At 42.1% G+C, this 19,651-nt stretch overlaps 1 protein-coding gene and 1 pseudogene across 2 annotated transcripts in view; one reads left to right on the top strand and one right to left on the bottom strand.

Annotated features, from left to right (window-relative positions):
- The window catches only part of ADAMTSL3 (ADAMTS like 3), a gene marked incomplete at its 5' end in the record, with an annotated part of 559,659 nt that overhangs the window by 11,645 nt on the left and 528,363 nt on the right, over positions 1 to 19,651 (top strand).
- LOC307050823 (actin-related protein 3-like) overlaps positions 1 to 19,651 on the bottom strand; it is a 33,226-nt pseudogene that overhangs the window by 11,480 nt on the left and 2,095 nt on the right. Inside the window, exons 2-5 of the transcript in view lie at positions 10,204 to 10,619; positions 9,277 to 9,832; positions 6,303 to 6,432; positions 4,027 to 4,154 (exon numbers count right to left, since the gene is read on the bottom strand). The product of the transcript in view is annotated as an actin-related protein 3-like (transcript). The remainder of the gene's footprint in view (positions 1 to 4,026; positions 4,155 to 6,302; positions 6,433 to 9,276; positions 9,833 to 10,203; positions 10,620 to 19,651) is intronic.

The raw sequence follows: 19,651 nt of genomic DNA, 5'->3' as shown, positions 1-19,651 counted from the left end.
ATTGGTGTTTTTAGACCATTTACATTTAATGTAATTATATGTTAGGGCTAAAGGCTACCTTTTTTTTGTTTGTTTGTTTTTTGTTTCTTGTCTTTTTTTCCTTGCCTTCTTGTGTGTTACTTGAATTTTTTTAGAATTCTATTTTGATTTATGTATAACATTTTGGAGTGTACAGGTTTCTCCCACTATCCAAAGTAGAGTTCCTATGAAACCTTTCATAAGCCAAAATGGAGTAAAGTAGAGATGCAATTACCTTAGCACACATCTTGCTAAGAGATGCATAAACTAAATTGAGATAAACTACATATGCTGACAGATACAGTTCAAAGCTCAGCTTGTTATTGAGATGCTGAGTATAGTTCCCAGGGATTGAGCTTAGTGGTGCCACTCTTGCTTCTCTGGGTGTGTGCTGCCTCTATAACAGCTTGCTGCAAAACAAATGCTGAACACTTTTTTTGCGTTTCTCCTTTTTTCGTAAAAGTAAAAATCCTCTTCAGATTTCTTTCAGTTAGTGAAAACAGGTAGTAATGTAGGTCTTTTGTAAAAGCAAAGTGGCATAAAGCAAACTTTTGAAAAGTAGGGGGATACCTGTATCTCTTTGAATAGCATTGTCGATTGCTGCTCTAGGTATTACATTCTATATAAGTAACTTACTGCAGTCTACTGGTGTCATCATTTTACCAGTTCCAGTGAAGTTTACTTTAAGTTCATCTAGTCTAATGTGTCATTTAAGAGCAGTGTTTCCTTATTGATTTTCTGTCTGGATGATCTGTGATTGATGTAAATGGGTTGTTAAAGTCCCCTACTATTATTGTGTTACTATCAATTTCTCCCTTTTTGTTTGTTAATATTTGCTTTATGTATTTAGTTGCTTCTTTGTTGGGGATACACACACACACACACACACACACACACACACAAGTGTTGTATCTTCTTGTTGAATTGATCCCTTTATCATTCTGTAATGTCCTTCTTTATCTCATGTTACAGTCTTTGTTTTAAAGTCTATTTTGGTCCAAGTATTTCTTCCCCAGCTTTCTTTTTTATTTCCATTTTCATGGAGTAACTTTTTCCATCACTTCACTTTCAGGCTGTGTGTGTCTCTAGATCTGAAGTGAGTCTCTTGAAGGCAATGTATATATATGGTTTATATTTTTATATCCATTCAGCCACTCTATATCTTTTGATTGGAACATTTAGTCCATTTACATTTAAAGAAATTATTGATTAGGTATGTACTTACTGCCATTTTGTTAATTGTTTTCTGGGGTTTTTTTGTAGTTCTTTTGCGTTCCTTTCTTCTTCGTTTGCTTTTTTCCCTTATGATTTGATAACTGTTCTATTGTTATGTCTGGATTCCTTTCTCTTTTTTGTGTTTTTATTACAGATTTTTGGTTTGTGGTTACCCCAAGGTTTATATATAACAACATATATATATATACATATATATATATATATATATATATGTATATACATGATTATTTTAAGTTGGTGATCTCTTAAGTTTGAATGCATTCTAACAACCCTGCATTTTTACTCTCCCTCGCCCCACATTTAATGTTTATGACTTCACATTTACATCTTTTTGTTCATCTTTTACCTACTTATTGTGGATATAGATGATTTTACTACTTTTGTCTTTTAACCTTCCTACTATCTTTTTACGTGGCTGATCTACTACCTTTATTGTATATTTGCCTTTACCATTGACATATTTCCTTTCATAATTTTCATATTTCTAGTTGTGGTCTTTTCTTTTCTGCTTAGAGAAGTCCCTTTAACATTTCTTGTAAAGCCAGTTTAGTGATGCTGAACTCTTTTATCTTTTACTTGTCTGTAAAGCTCTCTATATCTCCTTCAAATCTGAGTGATAGCCTTGCCAGGTAGAGTATTCTTGGTTTTAGGTTTTTTCCTTTCATCACTTTAAATATATTATGCTACTCCCTTCTGGCTTGCAAAGTTTCTGCTGCAAAGTAGCTGACAAGTGTTATGGGAGTTCCCTTTTATGTAACTTGTTGCTTTTCCTTGCTGCTTTTAAGATTCTTTCTGTCTTTAATTTTTTCCATTTTAATTATAATGTGTCTTGCTGTGGATCTCTTTGGGTTCATCTTGTTTGGGACTCTTTGTGATTCCTGGACCTGGATGTCTGTTTCCTTTCCCAGGTTAGGGACGTTTTTCAGCTATTATCTCTTCAAATAAGTTGTCTGTCCCTTTCTCTCTCTCTTCTCCTTTTGGGACCCTTATAATGTGAATGTTAGTATGCTTGATATTGTCTCAGAGGTCTCTTAAACTATCCTCATTTAAAAAAAATATTTTTTTTCTTTTCAGCTTGGGTGATTTCCACTATTCTGCCTGCCAGTTTGGTGATCCGCTCCTTTGTATCATTTCATCTGTTGATTATTTCTAGTACATTTTTTATTTCAGTTGTTGTATTCTTCAGCTTTGTTTGGTTCTTCTCTATATTTTCCAACTCTTTGTTAAACTTCTCACTGTGTTCATCCATTCTCCTCCCAAGTTCACTGGGCATCTTTATGATCATTACCTTGAACTCTTTATTGGGTAGATTGCTTATCTCCACTTCACTTAGTTCTTCTTCTGGGGTTTTATCTTGTTTCTTCATTTGGAACATATTCCTCTGTCACCTCATTTTGCCTAACTATTTTTATTTCTACGTATTAGGTAGGTTGGTTATTTTTCCTGATCCAGAGAAATGGCCTTATGTAGGAGATGTCCTGTGGGGCTTAGTAGCACACTCCCTTCTGGCCACCAAAGCTATATGCTCTAGTAGTGCCTTCTATGTGGACTGAGTGGGCCCTTCTGTTGAGACAGGGCTGACTACTGTGGGTGCACTTGTAGGTGGGACTGTCCCCTGGCCTGGTTGGCTTCCAGGCCCTGCCTCTTGTGGATGCTGCTGTCCTGCCAGTAGGTGGGGCCAGGTCCTGGCATGGCTAGCTGAGGGTCCTGGGGGTCCTGGGGCTGGTACCAGCTGGCTGGTGGGTGGGTAAGCCCCAGTGCTAATAGGCTAGAAGGAGGGCTCCAACATGGTGCTTGCCAGCATCTGTGCCCCCAAGGGGAATCCTAGTTGCCTCCTGCTTCTCTGGGAGGCTCTCCAAGGTCAGAAAGTGGGTCTGACCCAGGCTTCTTTCAAATTATTACCTCTGCATTGGGTCTCAGGACATGTGAAATTTTGCATGAGCCATTTAAGAGTGGAGTCTGTTTCCTATAGCTCTCTGGCTCTTCTGTATGCAAACCAGTTGTTCTGGGGCTTGTATTCCCAGTGCAGGCCCCCCAGGCTGGGGAACCCAATGTGGGGCTCAGACCCCTCACCCCTAGGGTAAAACCTCTGCAGTTATAATTATCCTCCTGTTTGTGGGTTGCCTAGCTGGGGGTGTGAGTCTTGACTATACCATGTCTCTGCCCCTCCTACCTGTCTCACTGTGGCTCCTTCTTTACATCTTTAGTTGTGGAAAACCTTTTTTGCTAGTCTTCAGGTCATTCTCATCCATAGTTGCTCTGTAAATAGTTGTAATTTTGGTGTGCCCGTGGGAGGAGGTGAGCTCAGGGTCTTTCTACTCTGCCATCTTGGCCATACTCTCATGATGGTAGGATTTTTTAAATTGAAACTCTGGCATTTTAGGTATTATTTTATGAGACTCTGGATCTTATTTAAATTGTCTGTTTTTACTGGCTTTCTTTCCCACTGCCTTGGCAAGGGAAGGTGGTGGCACTGCCTTGTTACTTCCAAGTGGGGGTAAATGTCCAGGTTTCTCACTTAGACTGTTGACATTCAGAGTTTGTGCCTCCTTATTGCTGTGTGGGAGTGGGAGTTCTGGCACCTCAGTAGGCTTGCACTGATACCTCTCTGGCTGGGATAGGTAGAAGTGCCTTGTAGCTGTTTCCCATGTGGCCTCAACTCACACCATGGCAGAGGGTGGCCTCATTACCACAGGATGGTGGTAGAAGTCCTGATTCTCCACGAGGCCTCCTCTGATACACCCCAGGAAGGAGGGTGAGAGGGTGCCTTACTTGTGGGAGTGGAGGTCCAGGCTCCCCCACATGTTGTCCACTGACATTGAAGGTGTGAGCAGGGTGGAGCTTGTTGCTACCTGGTGGGGATGAAAGTCCTGGCTCCCTGGCTCCCTACTTGACTTTCTCTGGCACCATCCAGGGGAAGAGAGAATTGGAGGGGCGGGGTCACCTCATTATAACCTGGCAGAGGTGCAAGTTCCCCCATTCCACTCATCCTTTGCCAGTGTGGATGGGGGTAGGGGTCGCAGTTCTTTCTGTGGTGTTTGGAGTAGAGCGGGTATTATCTAAACATTTCTGTCTTGCTAGACTGCTCCTTGCATGATCCTTTGGCTGGAGAGAGCAGGTCTTTATTGAGGTTACTTATTTTTTTATTTTCCTGCATCTGTTGGTATTTCCAGGTTGCTGCTATTTCAGCTCCAAGTCTTGGATGTATGAGGGAAAAAGAAAACTCAGGAAGCTCACCACTGTGTCATTTCTTGGGCCCTGAGGTGTCTACTCAGTGTGCCTCCTTCTTTCCACCTGTTAGGGCCTTCTTGGGTTTGTGTTATATATAATGCCCAGGATTTTGGTTGTAGTTAGTGGGAGGAATAGAGAAAAGTATATCTACTCCATCTTCCCTGAAGCAGAAGTCCTTTGAGCTACCCAAATAAAAATCCCTTCTTAGCAGGTATGACTGTCTGGTCATTTCTTGTCTTGGTTGTCCCTTATGGAATCCTAAGCCTTTTGAACACTGCATGGAACCATCCGCTAATGTTGAATGAACATTCAGCAAGTTGTCAGGATTGGAACCTGGATGGCTGCTTCTGTTGAACTCCAACCTGTTGTTGCCTGGATGCTCTTGATTTGGGGGGAGGAATGTGCAAAATCCAGATGTTTTAAATGAAGTTTCCTAGTTTTGAAATATTGGCAATTAATTTAAAATTTAAAAAACCTCTGCAGGCCAAAAGAAACATGTGTGATGAATTAACATGGTCCATTGCCAAATGGTTGGCGACTTTTTTTTAAACGTCTTAGACTAGCACATATTGCTGAAACGGTTCATAGGCAGGTTGACATCTCCTCCGATTTGAAAAGTAGGAGGATGATTCCTGGTCGCCTGTGGTGTTGCCAGTACTTGCTAAGGAGATAAATATGGTTTCTGTAGAGACAGCTCTTGGCTTTTCGTCTGGGACTGTTCCTGGAAACCTTGTTGGAAGGCAGATTGGATGGAACCGAGTTGAGCATCTGCCCATGTGCTGTTGTGTTAGGCTCTCTTCGAAGGAGCTTGGCCAGCGTAATGTGGGAACTGTGGAATGATCAGGTGTGAGGGCAGAGAGCTGTCTAGTCATGATACGAATTCAACAGTGCTGAGTGGGCAGAGCAGTAGAAGGCAGGCTTTGAAGTGAGTGGGCAGCCTCACACGACTGTGGGGGAACATGGGCAAGAAATGAGGGGGAGCGAGCCCTTTGCTCATAGTGACCTATTCGGGACTATTTTGAGAAGAGGATGCAAGAATAGGTAGTTTCTAGAATAGTCTAAGGCAGATGGGAGCTCTTCCCTGGTAAAAGTTATGTATCTTATGACAGAATTTGATAAATTTTACATAACTCGTAAAATCTGCTTAACCAAAGTTAAACAACATCCTTGAATTTTATTTATCCTGGATCCCTGCTATTCAAATTGATGTCTTAGATCAAGTGCTTTTTCCAAGAAAAGACAGAATCGTTGTCTAAACCTCATGGTCATGTCTCTTCAAGGGTTGAGTTCTCAATATGATGGCATGACATCCAGGACTAGGAGTAGTGTTAACAGTCAGCACGTCATGCAGAAACTTCAGAGAGAAATGACCTATACGATTCCATGATTTGGCCATAAATAGCAAAGACTTAGACGCTTGGGAGCTCAGAGCCCATAACTCACTTTTATGTTTCCTGATTTTAAGCGGTGGATTTCTTTCCTGGGGGACAGTGGATGGAGGCCCAGGTTTATTTTGAAGGAGTAGAAGCGGGTGTAGGGGCAACTGAGAAAATAAAGGAATTTCTCTTGTCTTTTTTCCTTTTCCGCCTGAGTGGGCATTGTTAAATCAGGTATATTAAATGTACCTTTCATTCAACTCCATTCCATGATGTCTTGCAGCTGAACTTCCAGGAACTGAACCTCTATGGCTGTTGGTGGAAGGAACTGGGAAGTGCAGAGACTGGAGGCCTGTATTTGAACAGTGGTTGTGCCAAAATGGGGGGGCTACGATCCTCACCAGCTGGCTGTGTTGACTAATCAGGGGGCCGGAGACTCACTGTCAGGGGAGGTAGCAGGGAGTACTGGGAAGAGTAGCATCTGGGTTTGCGAAAACTAGGTTTCCCACGTTTGCCAAGAAGTGTGACTGGGAGAGTAACTTCACTCTCCTTGGTGTTGGTTTCCTCATCTCTAAACGGCAATAATGAAACCAATATTAGAGGTTCTTCATGGGCGTTTCCATTTATTGAACATTTTTAGTTTGTACAGACTGTAAGGAGGAACTTACACGTATGTAACCTTCACAGCCACCTGCTCAAGTAGTGGCTATTTTCACCGTTTTAACAAATGAGAAAAGATGAACAGCCCTTGAAAAGTGTCTGGACCTAATTCCTCCCTGTGTCCCAGTGTTTGGCCTGAAGTCTCATTCACAAGTGTTATCAAATGAGAGGAGGCCCAGAGATGTAAAGGGACGGCCTCAAGGTCACAGAGCTTTCTCATCTTAGAGTGAGGGCTTGACCTCAGCGATTATGAAGGACCCTCCATTTGTTTTGCCTTCCTGTGTGGTGAACGTGATTGCCCAAGAATGAATTAACTGGGTCTTCCCTGGTTAAGACTTTGCCTTCCAATGCAGGGGGTGCGGGTTCGATCCCTGGTCAGGGAGCTAAGATCCCACCTGCCTCGCAGCCAAAAAACCAGAACATAAAACAGAAGCAATATTGTAACAAAATTCAATAAAGACAAAAAAAAATAACTAAAGTGAGATATATACACTACCCAAATGATTCCTAAGCACTATGGAGGTAGAAATCATTAAAAAAAAAAAAAAAGAATGAATTAACTAATGCAGAGTCTGATAAACTAATTCCTCTGTGGAATAAAGAGAAAAGGTATGCAATATTTTTGTTTGCCATCATAATTACTTTAAAAAGATAGCTGGTTAAAATGCAATATTAAATCACATTTGAATCTGTTTGTCTATATGTATTTTATTGTGTGTACCAAGTGTCCAGGAACTACCTAAGGGACATGTAGGACGTATCCAGTGAATGTCTGATACAGCAACGTATGCTGCCTGCTGCTTTGGCTGTTGGCCACTGTCTCACACTTATTTGCACATGCTTGACAGTATGCATAAGATGTGCATGTTTTCCTTGCTTGCTTTTCTCTCCCTGTTCCCTGGCTGTTCTTGGCTTTGGAGCTGACATCCATTTTGCCCCGACAATTATTGTAGACCAGCAGACCGTGCCACCCATCTCTCTTGGAATCTACCATCATTTCTTGCTTCTTGGCTATTTTTTATGGCTTCTTATTTCAGTTTCTCCTCTCTTCTTCATTCCTCCCAGCCTCAACATGCAGTCAGTAAGTCCTGTGTAGATTCTACCTCCTAAATATTTCTCCCATTCACCCCTTCCTCTCCATCCCCACCACATTCCCCTGTTCCACAGGGGCTTATGGCTCTTGCCTAAGTGAACACCGTACCTGGTTGCCACTAGTATAAATTTGACTTTGTCATTCCCCTTTCAGGCCTTGCCGTGGAGTCCCTACAGGCATAGGGTAGACTCTCAGTTCTTTAAGTTGGTGTGTGATGGTTTCAGCTCTTTCTAGCAACGCTCAACCTCCGTTCTCCAGCAGCTTTGGGCTCATTCTGTCCTTTGCCTGTTCTGTTACTTCTGCCTGGAAAATTCTACCCCATCTTCAGAGCCTGGAGAACTCTAGTTCACCCAGCTTCCTTTTATTCTTCCTCCTTCTTCTCCAAAGCTATTGCTTGCCATCACTGCTCCCTGAACCTTGGGTGTACACACATCAATAATGTCACCTTTGTTGTACTGAAATCATTTTGGTTACTTTTTAGGCCCTTTTACCAGACATTGCAAGCTGCTTCTCACACAGAAGTCTACTTTTTTATTAACAATTTTAAAGGTAATTTAGTTTTATTTTCATCACTTTTTCTTCATGATCCAGATATTTTTAAATGCAATGAAAATTAACTTTCCATGATACGTGAGAGACTGGAACTAAAAAAAAAACTTTTCAGACTGCAAATGAGTTACACAAATGAAAATATCAGGTGGAGATCCAGTTATCAAAATGAAAGCACTCGACATATTAAGAGTTAACAATTATTTGTTTAGAACACATAAAAAGTCAGTTTGCTACAATTGTTGGATTTTAAAGAACTGTTGCAGAGGTTTGAAGAAAATAGATTTATTAACTTAAAAAGAACTTGAAACAAGTATTCAAAAGAAATTTGTGCCTTTATTAGAATGGTGTTAGGCTTCAAAAATGACCAATTAAATGATTACTTTTTTTAATAAGAAATGACACTATAGAACTGCAATACTGGTCCAACAGTCTCGTTTTTACTGCAAGAAACAGAATGAGAGTTAAACAGAAAGCACTAGCAGGTATCAGTTAATCTAAGATAATAGCTTCTCAGTTCCAAAAGCACTTGCAAAGAAAACCATTGCGGGGCACAGGGTATGGAGGCACTTCCTAATAACTGGAATCCCATGAGTGTGTGTGTCTATGCCATGTGTCATAGGCTACTTTTTGAATTTGTCCTTTACTTGGTCACTTTTTCCCTCAAATACTAGTTTTCCCATGACTTTTTCCCTCAGAGGATAAAAAGTATGAAATATAAGCAAGCTCTTGCATCTTACACTTAGAAGTGTTCAATTCAAGCGTTATGTATATTTATCGGTACATCTATAGTGTACCGATAAACCCCATCAAATCTTGGCTAATTCAATAATATAAAACCTATCAGGGCACAGGAAGAACGAACACCTGCTTCTTTTTGTTACACATACGATCCAAATACTGAATCTGAAGAAAAACATTTAATCATTTTGGCTCTCCTTTACATTCCCATGTTGATAAACTTACTAAAATATTCCTGTGTAATTGAGTGTGGTCCTGTTATTTCAAGTCAAGTTTAAAATCTCAAAACCAGCCATCCAGGCAGAAAAGGCAATCAGAAAGACGATTTCTTCCTCATCTCCCTAACCCCAATAACTACGAAGTCAATTTTACATGATTCCAAACACTGAATAGTGTTGACAAATGCTAAGCCCAATTTCTTCGTAATCCTTTCTGGTGTGGCATACATGGTAGAGTTCCGGTTTAGAAGCCAGCATGGATCCTCCAAACCAAATTGCCTGTGACTGCATTTTGGGTGTAATGACTTGTACATTGATAGGTTTTCGTGTCAATCTACCACCACTCAGTTCCTCACTTAATTTCAGCCTGGCATCTATAGTTCTTTTCAAATCTCTTTGCAAGTGATGTCCGATATCGCTGAACATGGTTGAGCCTCCAGAGAGGACAATATTCTTGTAGAGAGGACGTCTGACATCAGTAGGACAGTTGTGAATTACTTTATCTACAACTTCTGAGATAGGTTGAGTAAAGCCTGGATTAGCAAACTCTAGATGAAAAAAAATTTCAGGTCCCAGGAATTTCTCAATAATGAACACTAATGGAAAATTCTTTCTTTGAGATAGCACTGATTCCAGTATACTGTTTAATCCACTTTGCTCCATCTGTGTCATACTTGTTAAATTCTTTCACTAAATCTGGGCAGGCATAACTATAGTTTAAAGTTTAAAGTTTCCTTTAAAGTTTCCAAGGATTGCTCTGAAGGATTCTTACTTCTCCATCTCTCAGCAGTTGCTGAATAAAATATGTTCTTTTTTTTTTTTTTTTTTGCGGTACGCGGGCCTCTCACTGTTGTGGTCTCCCCCGTTGTGGAGCACAGGCTCCGGATGCGCAGGCTCAGCGGCCATGGCTCACGGGCCCAGCCGCTCCGCGGCATATGGGATCCTCCCAGACCGGGGCACGAACCCGTATCCCCTGCATCGGCAGGCGGACTCTCAACCACTGCGCCACCAGGGAGGCCCAAAATATGTTCTTTTTCATCCTGTGTTTGGAATGTGCTTAACACAGCTGCCAATCACATACCCTTCAGCCACAGGGGTGGCATGGGTGACACTGTTTCCACTGTCTATTATTGTACCAGTCAACAGATTGTTTTCCTACTTGTCTTGAGGTCCAGGATGCAGCTAAGGCAATGATGGCCTGTGCAGAAATGTACGAGCCTAGAACATTATTTCAGCAGTATATTCCCTGTTTTCTGGAGTATTCAGTGGAGGTTCAGTCAAAAAAAATGGTCTTCAGGTTCTGCTCTTAAATATTTAAAGATCATTTGATCCATAAATCTTTTCAAGTCCCATTCTTCAACAATGCCATGGCGGATTGGCCACTTTTTTGCATATGAAGGTTTTTCTGTTGCTTCATCAGCAATGAAGAAGTCTAGGTCATCAACACCTTTCATCACCCTCCTTTCAGTTTTCTCATCCTTTTTTTTTTGCTGACTCCTTAATAACAATACCCTGTACCATAGTCCAGCACACAGGCTGGCAGCCGTCCACCAACCTCCTTGTCACCTGCTGCTGCTGCTGCTGCTGCAACTGTCTGTTTGGTGCTGACTGGGGCCACCAGGGTTGAGCATCGGGAGATAGAAGCTATTTCACCATCCACAGGTGGCCACTCCATCTGTCATGGGGTGAGGGATGGAGACGGGAAGCAGAAGCAGAGGCGGGCTTGGTCAGTGGCTACCACTTCTACAGCCCAGGCAGGCAGACTGTCCTGGAAGTCTTTAGAAGTGCTTGTTGAGTGACTGAATGACGGTTTATGCTTACATTCTTTTCTCATGAGTTCAAGCTTACAACTTTTATAGAAATTGGAAGTTTCCAGACTCCTAATAGCTGAATCATTGGGGTGTTGCACCAAAATTAAAATATTCTTTTATTGTCTTAGTTTGATGTTTGCCTCTGGCATCTACTTTGTTTTGAGCTTTGACTTTCATAAATTAGGAGTCGGGACTTCTTCACATCCAGGAAATGTTATCTTCATATCCAGGAAAAATGTTTTGTAGTCAATCAACTAATCATTCCATGAGTATAATCATAATGCTAATTAGCTGCATTTGGTAGAAGTGCTGGGTACTGTGCAAAGTATTTTTAGAGACAGCATCTCATTTCATCTCTTTGATACCGCTACCAAGAAGGTACTAACCTATAATGGAAAATAATCTGAAAAAGAATACACACACACACACACACATCTGAATCACTTTGCTGTACACCTGAAGCTAACACAACATTGTAAATTAACTATACCTCAATTAAAAAAAATGATTATTGGAAAAAAAGAAGGTGCTAGTCTTATTTCTCCTTTTACAAGGGAGGAAATTAGGCTTGGCAAGGTTAAGTAAAACTTGCTCAAGGTCATATAGCTGGCAAATGGTCTTGTAAGGACTCAAGGACAGGCCTTGAGTGATTCCGAGACAAATGCAGTACAGTACTTGTCACCATTGCATGAGATAAATCTGGTGCTACCCTCCAGTATCTTCCTCATGATTTTCAATCTTCGAATAAATCCAAGGTGTCTTTATCATTCATTTGAACCATATGTCACCTATTTAGCCTCTATTAAATAGAAGCTGTAAATCAGGAGTTGGCAAACTGGCCTGTGGGTCAAATATAGCCCATTACCTTTTTTTTTTTTTTTTTTGTACAACCCGTGAGCTAAGAATGATTTTTACACTTTTTAATGGCTGAAAAAAATCAAAGAATTCTATTTTGTGACACCCAATAATTACATATGATTAAAATTTCAGTGTCCGTAAATAAAGTTTTATTGGAACACGCACCCAAGCTCATTTTCGTTCATGCTGTCTATGGCGTAAAGCAGAATTGAATAGTTATGACAAGAGACAACATAGAGCACAAAGCCTGTAATATTGCTCTCTGGTCCTTTACAGAAAATGTTTGCCAACCTCTGCTCTGAGCTGTAAGTCTAGGGAATTTACATATGCTGGTGTGCAACATTTCTGCAGCCCTGGACAGAACACTAAAAAACGCTTTGTCTGCATCTGCAATTGGGTTGTGTGTTTTTTGGAGGATCTCTAATCACTTAACAATTCTGATTCATCCTGGTGACCTGGGAAGGGACTTGCTCTGGAATACATTCTTACTTTGTAATTCAGGAGACTTGCATACCCCAAAGTCACTTCTGGTAATGCCTCACCGTCTGTCACACACCAACGAACTCCTTTCTCCAGAGTTAACAGTGCTGGTGAGGAATGGCCTTGATGTGTTTGCTCCAATGGGGATATAGTGTTTTCTGTTTACAGGTTGTCAGGCATTTTGCCATGTGCCGCATTGTAATTCCTCACCAGGGAAACAGTGCTTACTCCCCTCGCTGAGTTCCCTCCACTCCCATCATCATTCCCTTCTTGTTTTAATTATTCTGACTTTATTTTGCCTTCTCCTTTGCTTCATTTTGAAAGAGTCCCAATTTGCTTTTCTTGCCAGTTCTCTACTTGCTTTTCCCAGGGCTCAAAAATGATTCTTGAGGGTGATGTCATTTTCATGTTTATCTTTCCTCTCTAGCATGACTTTGATTAAATATGTATATTTTAATTGGTGAGCCGTGTTCTAAGGGAGTTGATCGTTGCAAGGTCCATGGCCAATTTCAGCCACAGTTAACCTGAGTCGGTTTGTACAATAGCAGTGGAATGTTTTGGCTCCTGTTGCAGCAGGAGTGGATCATATATGTTGTGCAGGCTTTTCAGAAACTTCATGCAGAAATTATGTGAAGCAGATGGTACCCTTTTGAGTTGCCAAACATGCATATTTTAAAGAAATGTGGTGTATCTATTCTCCTTGGTAGATTTACATGGGGATTCTTTGGGAATGGAAATCAGCTGAAATTGCCATAATTGAAAAATTCTTGGAAGCTTATCATCAAAATAAGGAGTGTAATATCAGAAGACCAGCGTAGATTAAGGAACAAATATTACTGGATTTATTTAATTTACTTCTCCAAGGACGAAAAGCCCTGTAGTCTCCATGATATGTCTTTTCTTTGATAAGGCTACTGATTTGTTCATTGAGATCTCTTGAGGGCATTTGGGGCAGTGAGAAAAGGTGGGTACGAGGCAGGGGAGATTGCATGGGACCAGAGAGCGAGGGCCAAGCCATTTAGCCGAAAGCTAATGGGATGGGGTGACATCACTCTGAGAAGACAGGACCTGGGACAACTTGCAGGTTAAGGAAGGGGCAGAGCCTTGGGAGGACTGCTGCTGGGTTTCTTCTGAGCAGGTAGGAGATCTCGATCAGTCGTAGTTACCTCTAAGCATTGACCAAGCAGGGTTTGCAGAGGAGGAAGCTGGGTCTCTCCGCAGGTAAGATGAAGAGCATGATGGAATCCAGGAGCCCCACCCAGGTAGGAAGGAGAATATAGCCAGCTTGGCTCTCTGCACTGGCACTTGCTGGGGAAATGCTTCTTTTTTTAAAAAAAAAACCTGAGTATTTTTCTTTTTTTTAAGTTTGTTTGTTTATTTATTTATTTATTTATGGCTGCATTGGGTCTTCATTGCTGCGCGTGGGCTTTCTCTAGTTGCAATGAGTGCAGCCTGCTCTTTGTTGCAGTGCGCGGGCTTCTCATTGCGGTGGCTTCTCTTGTTGTGGAGCACGGGCTCTAGGCGTGCAGGCTTCAGTAGTTGTGGCACATGGGCTCTGGAACACAGGCTCAGTAGTTGTGGCACACGGGCTTAGTTGCTCCGTGGCATGCAGGATCTTCCCGGACCAGGGCTCGAACCCATGTCCCCTGCATTGGCAGGTGGATGCTTAACCACTGCACCACCAGGGAAGTCCCTGGGGAAATGCTTCTTAGTGCCTCAGTCTTCTTACCTGTGAAATGGAGATAACTCTTCCTAGGGCTAATGTATTTATTTTTTATTTTTTTTAACATGTTTATTGGAGTATAATTGCTTTACAATGTTGTGTTAGTTTCTGCTGTATAACAAAGTGAATCAGCTATATGTATACATATATCCCCATATCCCCTCCCTCTTGCATCTCCCTCCCACTCTCCCTATCCCACCGCTCGAGGTGGTCACAAAGCACCGAGCTGATCTCTTTGCTATGCAGCAGCTTCCCACTAGCCATACATTTTACATTTGGTAGTGTATATATGTTAGTGCTACTCTCTCACTTCGTCCCAGCTTACCCTTCCCCCCCACCCCCGTGTCCTCAAGTCCATTCTCTGCCTCTGTGTCTTTATTCCTGTCCTGCCCCTAGGTTCATCAGAACCATGGGCTAATGTATTTATGAAGCTTACATAGTATCTGGCTCAATTCTAACTTGGAGGGTTGTGGTGAGGATAAGAAGTTACGTATCTAAAGTGCTTTGCACATAATATGGTTCAATAAATGGTGATTTTATTATAATAATCATTTAGAAGGGAGTTGTGTTACCTGTTGGTGAAGAGTTTGGGTTCAGAGTCAGGGAGACCTGGTTAGAGTCCCAGCGCAGCAGTGTAGTAGTGGTGTAATCTTAGGCAAGTCCCTTCCCTTCTGTAAACCTCAGTTTCCTCTTCTGTACAATGGGGAGAAAAACAGCTCCAACATGGTGGACTCAGAGGATTAAATGAGCTAATGCATTTGAAGTACTTAGCACAGGGCTCCGCATGTAATAAACATGCAATAAACACTAGCTGTTAAATTTTTCCACTGGCCTCCTGCCTGGGACAGAAAATCAAACTCTGCTCCTTAAAGCAGAATTTGGCCAAGCTTCACCCTCATAAGGTCCGTATGTGAGAACCCACTGTTGGGTCCCTGGGGAGCAGAAGGCCTGCTTGGGTGATGACTTAGGTCTCTCAGTTCTCCCTCAACCCCTCCACAGTGCTACATGTTTCCATGCTGCATACATTAAGGTCTGCACTTAGTAATTTATGTTTTAAGGGCTGGGTGCATATTTTCAGGATCCTTCAAAGATGAGCACATTTGGGGTCAACACTGAAGGAACACCCTTGCCGCTTCACTTACAGTGTAGGTAGTATATTCTGGTGGTTAGAGTGTTTAGGGGTGGGGGGTAGCGTAGCTGGACTGTGTATATTGTATCCTTGGTTTGAAGGTTCCCATAAGCAGACTTTGAAACAGGGATTTGTGAGGAGGCAGCTTTTTGGTTGTTGTTGGTTTTGAGGTGATGCTGGGCAAACCAGTGGGGGAGTGGGGAAGAGAGACAGGGGAGAAAAGGAAGCCAGTGAAAGGTGTGCTACCAAATTAGTGACCTCTGAGGGCACCTGGGGCTCAGGCTTGCCAGGGAACTCTCAGAGACAGCATGGAAGCCACGTCAGAGATATGCCAACCAGAGGCAGGAGGCTGGGGCGTTAATCTACCAACTGCCCTGCCAGCATTGGCTGAGGGCTGCTCCTGGGAGCATTTGATAACCACTAGCTACACATGGCTATTGAGCATTTGAAATGTGGCTAATGTGACTGTGATAGAATTCTAAAATGTTATTTAATTTTAATTCATTAAAATTAAAATTTAAATGGCCATATGTAGCTAGTGGGTATGGATTGGATAGCGCAGCCACCATGAAGTTAGACACCAAGTGTGTTTTGTCTGCTGCTGTGTTCCCAGCCCCAGATTCACATAACAGGCACTTAATATTTGTGGAAATAATGAATGTAACTGGAGGAAATCTCTGGCAGGGTTTTCTTTAATTGCTTTGCCAATGGTTCCTTTCCTCTTTGTGTGTCTTCCCCAAGTTTAGGTAAGGCACTCTACCACCTTCATTAGTAACTACCACGAGTGCTCTTTTCGGGGCATCTGTGGGACTTCCACCCTGTGGCCCTTTATTTATCCCATTGTGTGTGCCAGTCTGACCAGTGAGTGAGGGATCCATCCATCCTTGCTTCAGGCATTCTTGCCTGCTTTATGTTTTTCAGAAATTTCTCAAAGCTGCTGCCAGGTAGATTGGAGTTGCCCCAATTTGGAAAGTGGATCTAGATGATTCCAAATTTTATAGTCCTTTGGTCATTCCAGTTGTTCCAGCACCATTTGTTGAAGAGATTATCTTTGCTCCATTGTACTGCCTTTGCTCCTTTGTCAAAGATCACTTGACCATATTTATGGGAGTCTACTTGTGAGCTCTCTATTCTGCTCCATTGATCTATTTGTGTATTCTTTCACCAATATCGTGCTGTCTTATTTAACTGTAGCTTTATAGTAAGCCTTACAGTCTGATAACCTCAGTCCTCCAACTTTGTTCTTCAGTATCAGTCTTGGCTATTCTGCATCTTTTGCCTCTCCATGTAAAACTGTAGAATCAGTTTGTCAATATCTACAAAATAACTTGCTGGGATTTTGATTGGGAGGTTTTTTTTACCTTTATTATGAAAAAATTTAAACATACAGAAAACTAAAGAGAAAAATACAGTTAATATCCCGACCCCATCACCTGCATCTCACAATTGTTAACATTTTGCCACCTTTGCTTCATCTTCCTTTTTTCCTGAAATACTTTAACAGACATCATAACATTTCATTCCCAAATACTTCAGTGTGCACATCTGAAAAATAAAGGCATTTTTCTCCTTAACTATGCTACCATTATCACACCTAACAATGATTCTTTATATCATTCAATGCCCAGCCTATATGCAGACTTCCCTAATTATTCCCACATGTCTTTGGGAAAGAGAGAGCTCTGGACTCTTCTTCATTTTATAAGGATACCAATCCTTATCCATCCTCCTTACCTAAATGTAATTACCTCCCAAAGACCCCACCTCCAAATAACCATCACATTGGGAGTTGGTGCTTCAACATATGGATTTTGGGGCTGGGGAGACACAAACATTCAGGACACAACAATACTGTGTACAGATATTTGAGTACCTTTTCAGTTCTTTTGGGTATATACCTACGAGTGGAATTGCTTGGTCATTTTAAAATCTCTTATAATCTAGAAGAGTTCCCTTCACCTGATTTTTTTCTTTTTGTTCTTTTTTCTCTCATGACATCAGTTTGTTGAAATGACCAGGCTAGCTGTCCCACCTTTGGGCTGTGTCTAATTGTGTCCTCATGCTGTTTTTCAGCACATTCCTCTCGGCCTCGAATTTCCTATAATTGGGCTATGATGTTTTAATTTTCTCTGTGGTCTCTTCTTTACTCAGTTCATTCTGTTGGATACATTTGCCTCTTCTATTTTGTACTTGGCCTATTTTGGAGGAATGTGCCCTCATTTCCTATCGCAGACCCAAAGCAGTTTTTACTCTTCCCTGCAGTAAAGTTATGTGCAAGAAGGTCTTTGCTCTTATTCCTCGAGGAACTATTTTTGTTCTCCTATGCTTCAAATTCTGGTCATAGGCCTCAGACTGTTGTGTTTCTATTTACTTACCCATGAATAAGCCTAGTGTTGGCTCCTGGATGTGATACACTGTTCACTCACAGTGCCCTCCCTGTCCTCACTGACTGAGGCCAGCGGCTGAGCCAGTGTCTCCAATGGGACAGTTCTGGTCTGTCACACATCTCGGGCAGCTGTTTTTGGCTGACATAGCTTCTTTTCCCCCCACCATCCATTTTCTGACAAGTGATAAAATGGACATTGGCCCTGCAGGGCCTGAGGCCACCTCTGATCAAACTTTCATTGCATGAAAATGTATACCTGCCTGCAGGCACTATTCCAAGGTCACCCAGGAATGCAGTTGGTCTGGTCATCTCTGCATCTTGCTGGGTTGCTCCCTAGAAGCTGTTGCTTCAGGATGGATGAGGCAAGAAAGTTACTGATGAGACATAGGGACTCGACTTCTTCAGAAAGGGGTTCCCAACAGTGTCAGGCTGGTTATGTGCTTTGGATTGAATCCCTCAGAGTTTTGTGGAGGAGCAGCCAGTGGAGTTAGGGTATTGATGAGGTCACTGCTAGCCTATATGGTGCTCTTTGTGAATTAGAAAAAGGCACCTTTTCCTCAAGACCCTGACTTCCATGTGCGGGAACACTGTGGTGTTCTACATACTGAATTTGTTAGAGCAGGTCATGGGATTGCTACTTACTAGAAAACTGTATGGTAAGCACACAAATCTACAATGTCTGTGATGGAAAGGGTGTGTTCTCTGAACGATGTACTCAGTTTCACACTGCAGCCACTTCTGGTTTGGGGGCTGATGTTCACTTGTCAGTGACTATATACCTGAATTCCTTCCCATCAGTGGAAGATCCTTCTGATTTTGGTATACGGTAAATGCACTCTTATCTTGTCCAGACCTATTGCTATTTTTAGTTTTCATGGGGACTTTAGTGAGCATCTAGGCACTGTTAGTTATCTGCCTCCCCTGACACAGAAGACTGAAGTTGACTTTCTGACAAAGATCCTGGCCAGTTCTGAAGCTATAATGCTGTGCACCGGGGTTGAATGCGGTGCCCTGAGAGTCCAGCATGGTTTGTGCTAGTGGATAGGATGCCTTGTAAAGAGCTGGTACGTTTCATGGCTTACGGAATGCTTTGTTTCTTCTGATGGCATTCTCCAGGCAGGTATAATATCTTGTATGACTCCCAGGAAATGAGGCTGGCTTCTGAGTGTGACTCTAGGAATCAGGCTTATTGGTCTACTTTCCCTAATTAGGATGATAAATACCTACTTGAGAAGAAAATTCAAGCATCACAGTAAAGCTAAGGGAAAAAGGCTAAAACCACTTAATTTCCATTATCCAGGGTCAACTACCATTACCTCCATTTCTCCATCCCTTTTTCCACTTTCATCCAGTTTGCTTTTCCAGGATGTTTACTGCTTCCTTTGATGGGGATGAAGACTCTCCCTTGTGCCCCCATAGTAGTAGCTGTTCTATTACTCAGTCCTTAGCCAGTGTTTGATAGCCTAGGGGCAACTTTATGTATTTGCAAACCGCATTATTCTTCCATAGCTACAAACACAAGCTTCCTTTCATATTGAATGGTCCAGTAATACTGGGGCACAACAGTTTTAGATTTCAATCTGCCACTGCTTGGTGATCTTGGGAAAGTCACTTAACCCCTATGGACCTCCACTTCTATTTAAAATGAAGAGGCTGAACCAGTGTGCCCTTTCCAGGTGAAGTCAAGCAGGGGAATTACGCCTATTTGAGAGAGAACAGCCTGTGGCACAGGTTTGTACCTGTTGTCAGTGGAGTCTAGTGGGAATTATCTAGAGATAAAGGAGATGACTAGCTAGCTGGACAGGTAAGAGGGAACTGAACCTATCTCCAGGGCCTGGGCATTTTTTGGCAGGCTGGGGGAACGGGGTCATCAGGGACAGAATTGTTTGGCCCACAGAGGTCAGCTAAGACGTTGGGAAGAGACTGATGACCTTGTGTAAGAACTAACTTCAGAGAGAAGGACGAAGTTGGGACCCTCAAGACATCGCCACGCTTGGATATTTGGCCTCCCCTTCTCCGTGGGTCTAGGCTGCCTCCCTCCTGCTGTGCCCCATTAATGAATGCTTTGTGATGGTTTGTTGTTGTTATTTTCTGAGGACCTTGATTAGCAGAGGCTTTGCTGTCTACACACTGCACTGTTCC

The sequence above is a fragment of the Hyperoodon ampullatus genome (genome assembly GCF_949752795.1).
Source record: "Hyperoodon ampullatus genome assembly, chromosome: 3".
In the NCBI taxonomy this organism is placed as follows: Eukaryota; Metazoa; Chordata; class Mammalia; order Artiodactyla; family Ziphiidae; genus Hyperoodon; species Hyperoodon ampullatus.
Note: the sequence above shows the minus strand (reverse complement) of the source record. Positions and strands in the feature narration are given on the sequence as shown.